At 38.1% G+C, this 15,533-nt stretch overlaps 1 pseudogene; it reads left to right on the plus strand.

The window, feature by feature from the left end:
- The first annotated feature begins 4,599 nt into the window (after nucleotides 1-4,599).
- Nucleotides 4,600-13,493, plus strand: LOC124514224 (histone-binding protein RBBP4-like; annotated as a pseudogene).
- Nucleotides 13,494-15,533: the final 2,040 nt, after the last annotated feature.

The raw sequence follows: 15,533 nt of genomic DNA on the forward strand, positions 1-15,533 counted from the left end.
CCTTCCTAATTTTCCTTTCAAATTCTTAGCTGCAACCTTGTGGAACTCCTAATCTCTATAAATGTTCATATTTCTCATGTTTAAAATGAGAGCATTAAAATAGATCAATAGTTAAACATTTCTTTTCAAATCCTTTTTGTTGTTGTTGTTGTTGTTGTTGTTGTTGTTAAAAAAGATATACAGAAGTCCAGCTTTAAAAACCAACAAAAATCAGGCAAGAGCTGAGATTCTCTGGCTGTAGCCCTGTGAGGAGGAGTGAGGAGAAGCCGGGAGCTCTGCTTCTCCCAGCTGCTGCAGCTCAGCTGCAAGGGGCAGCTTCAGGGTGCCTCTCCTGGGCCTTTGGGTGCAAGAGAAAACTGCTCACATATATATTATCTAAGTGTACTTCAGTCTTGAAATGTATGTAACAGTATGGCACAGAATACTAAGCTTTGGAAAAGAGAGACCGGAGGGGGTGAAAAACCACTAATGGAAAATAGGGAAGTATGAAAGTGATTGCTCATGTCTCATTTCCATGTTTGTTTGTTTCCTTTTGGAGTTTCCTGCAGCTAAATCTACCTGTGTTCCTCATTATTGCATATAACCATTTGTATAAGATTTTCTAGGGCCAAGGAGTCTCTTACATTTTTTCATCATGACATAGATAACAATTTTTATACTTTTATAAGCCATTTCAGAAAAATTAAGTCAAATATCAGAAGCTCAAAGATCAGAATCCTTGGTCCCCCAAGAAGTCTATATATTTGGTTCCGAAATCACAGTCAAGATGAACTTCAACCCCATACCTATTTAGCAGTAGACTTTCCTAATCCACAAAAGCTTCTCACCTCTGATTTCCTTTTGCAGTTATTACTTGAATCTACCTTAAATACACATTGCTTTATAAAAGCAAGGTGTTGTTTTAAACTTTTTGGTTTCAGGTTTTATGACTTTCTCATTTGAATTTTATTCAGTATTTAGAAAGTAATGCCTTACACATAAAATGAGCTCAATCAATATCTGGCAATGGTGAAAGAAAAGGGGAAAGGATGTCATTATTGGCAATATAAGCTTCAGTATGGGATTTCTAACCTTTTGCCTTATACCTAGATCTACTTTGAACTCAGCAATATGATCTGGATCATGAAAAAATACCGTGAAAAAGTATCAAAAGTCTGATAAGGACATATTTACTGATAAAATACAATGATAAAGAATAAATTATGGTAATTAAAGGTTGAACCCATCTATTTTTCTGGTGGGTGCCCTGAGCTATGATCACAGGTGAAGATAAGAATGGTGAAATAGTAAGCACTGTAATAAACATGAAGCGATAATGTTATTTGAAATTGTAGTGATTATTTTCGAAGTTGTCTTGTATGAAAATCTTAAGTTCACATGAGACATTTTGTAAAACAGTCTTGAGTGTTTAAAAGTTGCATTTCATTGAGCATGAAAATACAGGTTTCATATGATATGGTAGTGTGCTGGGTTGAGTCTTTTGGGATCAAAGATCAAAGGAGGCACAAATCTGTTAAATGAAAAATGCAATAAAGCCTCAGTATAAATCTGAATATATCTTGATACACTTCATAAGTTCTGAGTCTTTTTGGGATGTAAGAATTTTTCCAGTCTCTCAAAAATTCATGTTGCAGAAGGTAATTTTATCCAAATCATAAATCCCTACATCAACGTTTTAGAGTTCCCAATTATCCAAATATTCATTCCTCCAGAGATAATATCATGCAGTTGGTAAATGTGCAAAAGAATCCAATTTTAAAAGTTGCCTCTTAGAAGGTGACAGAATACTAGGTATAACATCTAATATCAATCATATCTTGATGCCAAAACAATGATGATTCAGAGCATTATGCACACTCAAGGATGAGCATCTCAAATCATATACCATAAAATGTATCATTAAGGTTTGTATTTTTCAGGAGAATGTCAGCCATTCTCTGGGTCTATATCGTCATAATAAGCTTGCCAGGGAGCTGCAAACTGAAACAGAAAATCCAGGGAAAGAAATAAGATTTTCTATGATTGTATTTTGTTACAAATTGAACACTAAAAATGAGAGGTTATTTTTTTTTCTTAGTCCCTTGGATGTTTCCTGAAAATGCAAATAAAATGTCAGGCTTTCTGCTCTCACCTAGTATTTTACACCACTCTTCTCCATGACTAGAAGAAAGGGACCCCCGCCACAAGTGTCAAAGCTCATTCTGTTGTTTTCACTTCCAGGTATAGGATGTTAGAATGATCATAAGCCTAAGCTGGGTATTTCCTAAGAGAGAACAACCCCAAATTAATGCCTACCTTATCCTTCCTGTCTGCACCAGTGGGAATGTTCTCTTAGAGAGAAATCTTCTCCATTTCACCGTGGGTCTCAAGAGTTCCTGGACGAAAAAGTGTTTCTTGGAAAAATACTAAGGATCCTAGGAATCATGAAAAACACTGTGTAACAATTTGCTGCCTTTCACATTTCTATCTATTCAGTCTATATTATGGGTTATCTATTATGGACTGCAGTTGTTGTTCTACATCTTTTCACCACGGTCACTATTTTGTCCTGACACTAACGTGAATCAGCTTCTTTCTGTCTTCCTTTATTAAGTGTTGTGAGCATTCAGAAGAGGAAAAGATTGCTTCCAGAGGGAAGAAACTTCATCTTTTCAAAAGGCGGCACTAAATCTCCTATTGTATGTTAGACAGTAAGGGTACAAATACAAACAAGTTGTATCTTTTCCTTCAGAAGCACTCAGTCCAGATGGAATCAAGGAAGAGTTAAGTAGGAGATAGCATTTGAGCTGAATCCAGAAAGATGGTGTATGCTTCCTAGGGCTGCTATAAAAAAATACCATAAACCTAGAGGCTAAAAACAATAGTAATGTATTCCCTCACAATTCAGGCTAAAAGTCCACAATTTGTTGGCAAAGTTGGTTCCTTCCTGGGGGCTCAGAGGTAGAATCTGCCCCTTGCCTCTCTCCTGCCTTCTAGTGATTGCTGGCATTCCTTGGTGTTCCTTGGCTTTTGGCATCATGACTTCAATTTCTGTCCCAACCTGTGTCTCTTTTTCTTCTCTTCTTGTGAGGATGCCAGTCATATTGGGTTAAGGGCCTACCCTACTCCAGTATGAGCTCATCTTAACTAATTACATCTGTGATGACATTATTTCCAAATAAGGTCACATTCTGAGATTCTGGGAAGGACCTGAATCGAGGAGGGAAACTATTTAACCCAATATTGATGGATAAGATTATGTAACTAGAAATAAAAGAGAGAGTTTTTATTTAATTCTCTTTTTCAACAAGCATTTGAGTGCCTCTCTTGGTTCTGGTATAATGATAAAGTCTGAAAGTATAGGGAATAGGTGTGGTCACTATAGTCAATGAAGAAGGAAAGGCATACATTTTCCCTAGATATCTGTAGGGTATGGGTGATTTTTCAGCAATGTTCTGCACACTTGAGGGAAAGCCTTCACCTTACAAATTGAGACTTAGTGTGGAAGGGATTCTCAACCTCTGGGCTGCACTTGCCTGGAATTTAGCCTCTGTGAAACGTAGCTGGGAGATGAAAAAGGCTAGCATTGGCCCTTCCTAGAAAGCTACTATAGCCCTTACCTGGGAGTTTGGGGGAGAGGGATTAGTCTCAGCTGGAGATTGGGAGGAGGGAGAGAGCAAGAGAGTCATCATGCAATTTTTATTGAGATTTAGATTTTCTTGAATAAATGTTTTATTTCCTGTATGTCCTAAGGGCAGTTTTCAGAGACTTTAAAAGGTTGATTTTGGGGTGTCTGGGGTCTTAGTTGGTTTAGCGTGAGACTCTTGACCTCGGCTCAGGTCATGACCTCATGGTTCCTGAGTTCAAACCAGACGTCAGACTCTGCTGTGGGCACAGAGCCAGCTTCAGATCCTCTATCCCCCTCTATCTCTGCCCCTACCCTGCTCACGCTTTCTCTCTGTCTCTGTCTCTGTCTCTCTCTCTCTCAAAAATAAATAAACATTAAATTTTTTTAAAGGTTGATTTTTTTGTTTTGTTTTATAATATTCACTAGTTGTAGTTGTTTCACTGGCAAGTGTGTCTGCAGAGCTCTTATAAGGTCCATTCAGAAGTGGAATCTGCAGATAACTGTATATCCCTTTGCATGTCTCCACCTCTGTCTCACTTGGGAATGACCACAAGAAACCATAATGACAAAGCAGAGTAGGTAATGTGACCTGGGCCATGCGTGGCACTCTTGGAGTGTAAAAGAAAGGTAGCCCCTAGGATTTACTGAAAAACTGATGATCTAAACTGGGATTTTATTTGTATCACATATCACTCTGTTACCTGATTTTTTTAGTGTTTTTTTTTTCATATTATTACTGCAAATCTAATGTAAGCTTGTTGAGTGTTGGGACTGTCTCACACCAGCATGTGCAAATGTACGTGGCACACTGCGGAAACATGATAAATAATTATTGAATTATGACTAGTGTGGATGTAATTAAAAAGGGGAAAAGCAAGCAGGTTTGAAATCTAGTTCAAACATAAATTTCAAAGAACTTGCTGATATATGTTCTAAGAAGAGTCAGGAAGAGAGTTGTCAAGGAACTAGGTCAAGTGGCAGTATTCACAGAAATGGGGAACACAGGCAGCCCTTCAGCCCTGTCATTGAAGACACAGGACTCTGAGTTCAAATACTTAGATCTATGTCTTTGTGTCCTATTTCCACATCTGAAGGTACGTTGACTGGAGATACCATCTTTAAGATTCTTTAAAATGTTAAGATTCTGTCACTGAGTTAGTGCTTATTTGTTTAAAGGAAAATGGGTTGTCATTAGCTTTCTTGGATTAAAATATTTTGACAATAGGGGCGCCTGGGTGGCGCAGTCGGTTAAGCGTCCGACTTCAGCCAGGTCATGATCTCGCGGTCCATGAGTTCGAGCCCCGCGTCGGGCTCTGGGCTGATGGCTCAGAGCCTGGAGCCTGTTTCCGACTCTGTGTCTCCCTCTCTCTCTGCCCCTCCCCCGTTCATGCTCTGTCTCTCTCTGTCCCAAAAAAAAAAAAAAAAAGTAAAAAAAAAATAAAATATTTTGACAATAGAGACAAGTGCTCAGTTTAAGGCCACAGCTGTCTTTAATTAATTAGTGAGGAAATCAAAGGGTTATGTACCCAGAGCCTAAATACCCCTAATTAGGATAGTCTTTATTTTTAGGGGAGGGTGTAAAAATCAAGCCTGTATAATTTGAATTTTTATTTGTCATCCTCTTTAGAAAACCTCCTTAGAAAATCCCCTTTGCATAATAATTGTTCTAAACGTTATTGTTGTAGTTGTTGTTATTTTGTTATTGTGATTTCTTTGCTATCTCTTTAATAAACTTTGGGGAAGAAGAAAAGATGTCTGTCATCTTGAGCCAGAAGCCTATGCGCATTTTTGAATACCTCAACTTGTCACCGATTTGAAAAATGTTCATGTGTAAGTTTTGTTGCAACCATGTGACAAGGAACTTTGGAAAACCTGCCATAAATTCTTGTCCAACAGTCTTGCTTGTTTAAAATACCTTCATGTGTTTGTTTGTTTGTTCTACAACTTAATGTGTTTTTTTTTAATTGAAAAATATTTGGCACACAGTGTTACTTTAATTTCAGGTGTATATTCATATGATTTTTATATGCTGGCCGTTACAGATGCTAATCTTCAAATGATCAATAATATTTTTCCATCAACTATCAGTAATAGGTGCTGAAAACGTAGCAGGTGAGGCAGCCTGGTGAGCATTAAGGAGATCAGGACCAGGCAGTGGCGGTTGTGTGTTGTACTGTTTGCTGTCTCAATTTCTGATTATGCCACACTGGGGAATTCATTTCTCACTGACCCTAAGTTTTCTTATCTATAAATGGAATTTGGCTAGGTGGTTTCAGACTTTTTTTCAGATCTGACGTTTTATGATTTCATATTTCTAAGATACTAATAATTTCTAGTCAATGCTGGTTCCATAATAAGAAAAGTTATTGCAATATAACAGACACCCAGAATGGTTCACATTTTAGCTGATTTTCTGTGGGGAGACAAAATCCTATAGCTGTCACAGAAGGAGGATGTTAGCACCTTCTGTCTTCAAACTAGTTTTACTCTGTTATAACTCTTTTAAAATAGATATCTTTTGCACAGTTTATTACATAAATTTCAAAGACCATGCATATTTTATTCTATATATGCAGAAGTCACTGAAATGGATCACACAAGTTAAATCTAGTCTTAAATTTTTTTACCCTATCTCATTATTCATAATAAAATCCAGATGCTTTAACATTAGATATAGAATTCTGTTTGATCACTTACAACCATGTTTGTCCCTATTGATTTTCTCCCTTAACATTTCATCCTGCCCACGCTGAAGCCACACTGAAATGCTTGAAATTCTCCAAATTGTCGGCACTTTCAAATGTGTGCCTTAGCACACACTGGTCACTATTAGCAATGTAGTTTTTCACCTTCTTAATCAGATCATTCCTTACTAAGTTTTTAAGACATTGCCTTTAGGAAATGTTCCTGTCTATAACTCAACTTTACCATTAGCTGGACTGAGGTCTTTCTTTTGTGTTCTGTAGTATACTGCATTACCTCTATAAAAGAACTCCATATCTACCTCTGTAAAAGAGTTCCACAGGAACATGAATTGTATTTGTATACCTTACATCCCCAGTATTTAATAAAAAGCCTGATCTAACAGTAGATCATTAGTATATGTTTATTGCATGGATCAAAGTAAAGACTTCTGGTTCCCCTTCCTACTACCCCTTTTTCTGTCTTCCTCAGAGTATGACAGAGAAGGAGGTACCCAGTGAAAGGAAAATACTTTTCTCCGTACTACTCATTTCCATACTACTATTGCTACTACTAATAATAATCATAACAACATGTTGATTGAATGCTTATGCTTATTAGAATTGGTCCTTGTGCTTCTCTAGCACCTTCTGTCTCCAAGAAGTTTTCTTTAGCTTACTCATATCAATCTGCTTGACGCTCTTTGGATTTCCCTTCAAGGAGCAGTCTCTCACTCTTCATATAGGAAAATAGAATTCATTTATTTTATTTGTTTTTTATTTTTATTTAAAAAATGTTAACGTTTATTTTTGAAAGACACAGAGATATAGAGCACAAGAGGGGAGGGGCAGAGAGAGAGGGAGACAGAATAGGAAGCAGCCTGCAGGCTCTAAGCTGTTAGCACAGAGCCTGACGCGGGGCTCGGGGCTCGAAATCACGAACCGCAAGTTCATGACCTCAGCCGAAGTCGGACACTGAAGGGACTCAGCCACCCAGGCACCCCTATAATTTATTTATTTTTTAAAGCATGAGTAAGGTATAACCGAAATGCAGTGAGTTGCAACTATTTAAGGTTTAAAATTTGATAAATTTTGATGTATATGTGCGAAGCCACTAGCACAATTAAGGTAATGGACATATCCATCTCCCCCCAAAGGTAAAAAAAAATTATATAAATATATATGGGATGCTGGTGACAAATATTATTCCCTTTTAAAAATATTGATAAAGAGAATGAGATTGGGCCATCTATTTGGGCATTAACCATGATGGCTATGATGACATACTGCCTGGGGACACTCACTAACAGTCTAACATAAGCAAATGAGTTTATCTCTGGGAATCCATTGACTCATATATAATATCTATATAATAATTGTACTTACCTTAAGCTTATAATGAGGACTAAATGAAATGTTGCATTCAGAGTTCACCACCATGGAAAGTATTTAACACTATGCAAGACACTTAGTGATTACCCCCAAACATGCTGAATAAAAGAATAAAAGGGAAAAAATGAAGCAAGCCACTTAGCAGAAGAAAACAGATTGCCCCAACAAATGACTACTCCCGAAAATCCTGTCTGATCCCACTCAGGTGCTGTGGCAAAGAGTCTCATTTTTAACTGAGTTTCTTTTTGTTAGCCAAAGATGAAAACTTAACAGAGACATGATTGTACTTTTTTGTTTTTTTGTTTTTTAATTTTTCTGATCACGGCTGGTACATACTGGACCTACCTTGCCTAAAATTAAAACCTGTATTACTTCTGACACTGTCTTCAATTTCCTTATTGAAAGAATTACAAAGAATGTAAAATTTTAAATCTTTCTGCTTCAGAATTAAGTCCTTGAGTGAAATTTTTGCTTCCACTAATGTAATATAGTAGAATGTGTGAGTTTGTATTGCATTATATACAGGAGACTTCCTCTAGTTTGATGTCCGTTATCTTTAGAGAGCTGTCTACAACCTTGATGTTTATATACCAGACAGCTAAGTGGTTTCCCTGAGTTGTTTGTACCATTTTATTCCTTGAACATTTTTGTGGGCAGTTTTCAATGGACTGCATTTAATGGTACATAAAGCTCTGAGGGAGGAGAAAGTAATTTGATAAATAAAAAGCAACTGATGCTGTCTTTCCTCAACCCAGGCACTCACTGTCCTTCAATGTAGATGTGGTGAACAGAATTGCAAAATCACCTAACAGACACTCTGATTTGTCATGACAGTTGAGAGCAGATGTGATGAGAAGGAAAGCAAAAAAATAATTTTTGAAGGAGTAGAAATTCAGATAAGGCCATTGGAGGATGAATTGAATCCAGGGAGGGCTAAGAATTGAATGTGGCCTGCAGTGATGTCTTGTATTAAATATAATAGATGAGTAGATGCCAAATTATTAAACAGAACCATATATAGGTGATGAAATTATGGGTGATATTTTTTCTTCCTTGGAAATTACTGTATTTTCAGTGTCCTTCCAAAATAAGGATGTATTATTTGTGAAATCATAAAAAATAAAAATAATAGATAACCTTTTTGCTTAAAAACTTTATATTTAAAAAAAACTTAAATTTTTGCTAAAAAATTTCACACCCAATTTAACTTAAAAGTAAATCAGTCCTGGGGCGCCTGGGTGGCGCAGTCGGTTAAGCGTCCGACTTCAGCCAGGTCACGATCTCGCGGTCCGTGAGTTCGAGCCCCGCGTCGGGCTCTGGGCTGATGGCTCAGAGCCTGGAGCCTGTTTCCGACTCTGTGACTCCCTCTCTCTCTGCCCCTCCCCCGTTCATGCTCTGTCTCTCTCTGTCCCAAAAATAAATAAACGTTGAAAAAAAAAAAAAAAAAAAAAGATGTTGGCTTCTTTCTAAAAAAAAAAAAAAAAAGTAAATCAGTCCTTAATTCTACAGAAAAAAAAAAAAAAAAAACAGCAAATGACAGAGATCAAAAAGAAGCCCTTTCCTATTTTGGTAACTGCAAGGACTTATTAGACTACATTATCTGATAATTTCTAGTCTGTAAAGGACATTGAGAGGTCATCCACTTCATTTCCTTATCATCACACAAGATGCCTCTGAAATTATCCAAGAAAGATTAGAACCCATCCTATTTTAGACCTTTTGAGAAGTTTCCATGTCTTCCTTTGCTGGTGCTTTTCAGCACTTAATAATGTTTTGCTGACAGAATATTTAAATTTTTATATTTAATGGTGGCTTAATGAAAAGTTATGAAGGAATGACTGCTTTTTAAAACCAGACAATACTCATCACTGACGTGTGATCTCGTAATTGTTTTATCCTTCTCCAGAATCAAGTAAAATTACTAAAAATACTAAATCATTTCTGTCTCCTTAAAAAACAGACTTTCTGGGATGCCTGGGTGGCTCAGTCAGTTAAGCGTCCCGACTCTTGATTTCGGTTCAGGTCATGATCTCACAGTTCATGAGTTCAAGTCCCACATCAGGCTCTGTGCTGATGGTGTGGAGTCTGCTTGGGACTCTCTCTTCTCTCTCTTTCTCTCTCTCTCTCTCTCTCTCTCTCTCTCTCTCGCCATCTCTCTCTGTCTCTGTCTCTCCATCTTTCTTTCTCTCTCTCTCTCAGATATAAATAAACTTAAAAAAAATCAGTCTTTCTTCTATGATTGAAGTTTCACCTCTCTGGGAGCACTTGCTTCCACAGGGTGGACATCTTCCTTGGGAGCAGGAGGTGAACCCATGTGGCGAGAGCATCCGGATACACCAAGGTCGTGCCAGACTCTGTACTAGGCTCTTTTGGTATGATCTTTAGTTCTCCAATCATACCCTTCTACATATATTTTTAACCCTACTCTACAAACTACTCAGACAAGCACCAATGTGATCATAGATTTCCTTTGTATGAAATGCTTCCATAGTTCCTTATGGTCAAAGGAAAGTAAAAAGGTATTAGTTGACTCATCAGCCTAATGCATGAGGCCTTTCTCAGACTTCTCTTGGTGCTCAGAGGGCTTCTCATCTATGAGGACTTTCTCAGTTGCTACTTCTGCCCACAACGTTCTTTCTTACCTGAAATTTTCAAAAGTTATGCATCTTTCCACATTCAGCAAAATGCTACCTCTTCAGTGGAGCCTTCACGGCATATTCCCTACCATCCTGAAAATTCCTTCATTGGGGCCACTTCATCAGCATATAATTCTAATTTATATTCTGTAACTATAAAACTCAGCTATTTTTTTGAGGACTGAACCTATCAAATGTATACTTATAACTTTAGGGGCGTATACATCTAAGATGTTTAATAGATATTTGTTGAATAAATGACATGAGAAAGAAAAATAGCTCCTGAGAGCTCAGGGTAGCCTGGAACTTAGAGAAAAACCTTGGTGTTTTTCTATTGGGCATAATCTCACACAGCACTAATCTCAGACAAGGCCACACAGGTGCCTGATGAATCAAGGCAAAAACATGGTATTACCCAAACCACAAAAATAGACCAGTATCCTCTATCTTAGCTAATATGATTCATTGATGTTTCTTTTTTCAATCATAGCTTTAGCCTCTCTTTGCTCTCCTGGTTTTCTAGGTAAAAATTATTAATGCACCCAACATGGAATAACCTCAATTCTTAACAGCATTCTATATAGAGCTGCTTCTTTGAATTTTTTTCACAATCACCTAACCTAAGCCCAATTCCTATTCTAAGTCCTCTCCAACACCCTCTAATGAGATGTCCCTTCATTTTCCCATTATCCAGTTACCTCTGTGTTCCTGCAGGTCTTTGGTTAAAGACTTTAAGAGAATGAATGAATGAATTAATTAATTAATTAATGAACGACAACTCTTATTTATATTAGACTAAAATTTCTGTGTATTCAGAGATGTCATGTTTTCCCTCCATCTCAAATGTCTAGATTTAAATAGTCACAAAACAAATGTGGGATGAATGAAATAGACTTTACTCTCTCACTGCCTTGGTTTCTGCACCCCCCCCTTCTCTGCTGGGATCACTTTGTGGGAGATTCAACCTCTACCATTGCCACTGTTGACTCCCCCCTGCCCCAGCACTGAGAATCCACACTAGGAATTTCTATCTTCATTTATCCCAAAGTCTTCTCAAGTCTAAGTTACAAGCTCTGAAGGCCTTTTTATTTTGCTTTTACTTGGCCAATATCCAAGAATGTCATTTGGCCTCACAGTTTTTCGGTCAAGGTATACCTGTTTAAGTGTAACTTTAAGACCCTCAGTTCTTACATTTTGGCTGATGAGAAAATATCCCTTTTATCACCAGCTGCCTCACTTAGTATTTCACACTCTTCACAATATTGAAAAAACCTGAATATTTGCAGGTACAGACTAAGCACCTGATTTGCTACTCATTTAGGAAAGCTAGTATCTAAGTCCTTTAGGGAGGTATTCTTCTTAGGACAGACCATTTGGGAAAAGTATTTATTTCAAGCATACATAAAGTTCTAAATGGCTCCCTGTTACCAATATTTTATCAGGACATACAAAGCCCTCTGTGAATGGGCCCCTTCTATTAGCCCCTCTCATAATTATGAGAGATACAATTAACAACATTAAGTTGCATGGTTAAGTTCAATTATTGTGTTTGGAAACAAAAGGATAGATTTAGGTTATAAAAAATTGGCTTGAAATAAAAGGAAAGAAATGTCCAAAAGTACAAGTATGATGTATTATATGCCAATTTAGCAACTACTGATACCTATTAACATAGGTCTGTGTTTTGGTTTATGTTTTCCTTTTTGATAATTTGGATCTCAGCAGCCTAATATGCTCTTCATGTACTTAAGGGAAAAAACAAACAAAAGATAGCAAACCACATCCTACATGATGATGGTAGGATAATACCAAGAAGTGGATATAGAGGCTTAAGAATATGAAATTGTGGCCTGTAGCCTCCCCGTCCCTCCCGCAATACTCTACCCAAGGATCCCCCTGGCTTGCCTGCCCGCTGTGGCTGGCAAGGAAGCAGCATTTGATGAGGCAGAGGAAGAAGGTGTGATCAACGAAGAGTACAAAGTATGGAAAAAAAACCCACACCTTTTCTTTACGATTTGGGGGCAACCCATGCTCTGGAGTGGCCTAGCCTAACTGCACAGTGACTTCCAGATGTAACCAGACCAGAAGGGAAAGACTTCAGCACTCATCGACTTGTCCTAGGAACACACATGTCAGATGAGCAAAACCACCTTGTGATAGCCAGGGTGCATCTCCCTAACCATGATGCTTCCTACTATGACAGTGAGAAAGGAGAATTTGGAGGTTTGGGTTCAGTTAGTGGAAAAATTGAAATAGAAATCAAGATCAACCAGGAAGGAGAAGTAGACAGGGTACACTATATTCCCCAGAACCCTTGTATCATTGTGACAAAGACTGCATTCAGCGATATTCTTGGTTTTGACCATACAAAACATCCTTCCATAGCAGACCCTTCTGGAGAGTGCAACCCAGACTTGCATCTCCGTGGACATCAGAAGGAAGGCTATGGGCTCTTTTGGAACCCAAGTCTCAGTGGACACTTACTTAGTGCTTCAGATGAACTTACCATCTGCCTCTGGGACGTCAGTGCTGTTCCAAAAGAAGTTGTGGATGCGAAGACCATCTTTACAGGGCATAGTAATAGTATGCAGTAGCAGAAGATGTTTCTTGGCATCTGCCCCATGAGTCTCTGTTTGGGTCAGTTGCTCATGATCAGAAACTTATGATCTGGGATACTCGTTCAAACAGTACTTCTAAACCACGTCACTCAGTTGATGCTCACGCTGCCGAAGTGAACTGCCTGTCTTTCAGTCCTTACAGTGACTGCATTCTTGCCACAGGATCAGCCAACAAGACTGTTGCCTTGTGGGATCTAAGAAATCTGAAACTTAAGTTGCATTCCTTTGAATCACATAGGATGAAATATTCCAAGGTCAGTGGTCGCCTCACAATGGGACTATTTTGGCTTCCAGTGGTACCGATCTGAGACTGAATGTCTGGGATTTAAGTAAAATTGGAGAGGAACAATCCCCAGAAGATGCAGAGGACAGGCCAGCAGAATTGTTTATTCATGGCGGTCACGCTGCCAAGATATCTGATTTCTCCTGGAATCTTGATGAACCTTGGGTGATTTTTTCTGTATCAGAAGACAATATCATGCAGGTTTGGCAAATGGCAGAGTACATTTATGATGATGCAGACCCTGAAGAAGTGGATCCAGAAGGGCAAGCATCATAGATATGTCTGTACTTCTTGTGATTTTAGACTCCCCCTTTTTTCCCTCTCAGTCCTGCAATTGATTTAACACTGGTTTTGAGACACAGACTGTGTTTGGTTATCCCTCTATGATAGGTACCGTCAACACCCAAACAGAGGGCGTTTTCTAAATATGAACTGGGGGATTTGATTCAGTAAAACCACAGACTTATATTTATTTAAGTTTTATTTAGGAATTTTCTAGTAACAAAGGTCTAAAGTAATCACAGAAAGGGGAATATTGTGTGTAGTTATTTTTCTTCTTAGGCTGTATTCCCAAGTTTTTCAGACTCCTTTAAATAAAGGCTACAGTGAGGAAGGAATAGAGCCCAGTGAGGAGTTAGTCCTTGACCACTAGTTTGGTACCACCTCTATTTTGGGTGACCTGTTTCACCAGCAGGCCTGTTACTCTCCATGACTAACTGTGCAAGTGCTTATAATGGAATAAATTGCTTTTCTACATTAAAAAAGAATGAAATTGTGAATATTCTGCTCTTTATAACCTACAGAATTGACCTATGGATTCCATATAATTCAACCTAATAGCCTAATTTGAATTGGTGCAGGCAGGAATGGGAGATTCTAGATAGATACTGGGTGAAACCTGAGTGGTGTTAAAAGGTGACAAAAGAAAAGAGGTACTTTTTGTTCTGTGTGGTGTCTGAGTCCAGGCATTTATGTTTGACAACAACATGAGGTATACAGTAAGCCCCTGTTCCTAGTGGCCTGATGGTCAGCAGGGTAAGTAAATCACTAGCAACACTGACTTACATCCTCTGCCTGTTAGTGAGAATCAATAATACATCATCCCTACTGTGGAACTTTTGAGAGTAAGGGTGCATTGTTAATAACTACTTCAAGAAAATGCTCCCAGACCTGGACTGTCTGAGGCAAGTTCTCTAGGATTACTCTGCTTTTCACAAACATCACTGCAAATGACCAATCATAAGACTTGTACTTGAGGCCTGTGGTCTACCTTCTTGTCATTCTTAGTGAGTTTAATTGGGGTGGACAGAGTAAGAGATCATATTACGATAACTTCTTAATTCTTGACCTTATCAGATACAAAACCTCTTTAACATATTTTAATATTTCTTAATGGATAATAATACACATTTCAATACTTCTTTATCTTCCTAATATTCATTAAAAACTAGGGGCGCCTGGGTGGCTCAGTTAAGCGTCAGACTTCAGCTCAGGTCATGATCTCACAGTTCATGGGTTCAAACCCCACGTCAGGCTCTATGCTGACAGTTCAGAGCCTGGAACCTGCTTCAGATTCTGTGTCCCCCGCTTTCCCTACCCCTCCCTTGCTCACACTCTGTCTCTCTCTTTCTCTCTCTCTCTCTGTCTCTCTCTCAAAAATGAATAATTGTTTGAAAAAAATAATAAAATAAAAATAAAAACTATAACCCACCCATAAACACTATTCCAAAAAGCAATGTAATGCTTTTACTGAACTCTGAAAGAAAAACGAAAGAAAGCAATTCATAGTAAAATATTATTCCATAAATAAATGCTTAGAATATCTGCACTACACAGTAAAGTGAAAGGACCACATATTTGCCACAATATAGAAGAATAAGTTTGAGTTTAAGAAATGTAAAATAATATTCAGCTGAATAATATTATCCCTTTTTTACTTGACATTTAAAACAAAGGCCAAGTAAATACAATTTTTTTCTACACATAGAAAAACATTAAATAAAATAGCTACAAAGGCAACATAATAAGGTTAATCATTTGGTGATTCAAATATCATGAGTGATGTTATAGTCAGTGACGTGATTATCCAGATTCATGAATAAAACCTTGATAGTATTCCTATAAATCATAAACAGGGACACCTGTTGGTTGACTTAGTTGGTTGAGCATCTGACTCATGCTTACAGCTCAGGTCATGATCCCTGGGTAGTGGGATCAAGCCCCACGTCAGCCTCTGTGCTTAGCATTGAGCCTGCTTCAGATTCTGTCTCTCCCTCTGTCCCTCTCCTCTACTTAAGCGCTCTCTCGCACTCTCTC

Source organism: Lynx rufus, unplaced genomic scaffold (genome assembly GCF_022079265.1).
Source record: "Lynx rufus isolate CCGP_SWC_20201006 ecotype Redwood Valley unplaced genomic scaffold, mLynRuf1.p SCAF_2, whole genome shotgun sequence".
Classification (NCBI taxonomy): domain Eukaryota; kingdom Metazoa; phylum Chordata; class Mammalia; order Carnivora; family Felidae; genus Lynx; species Lynx rufus.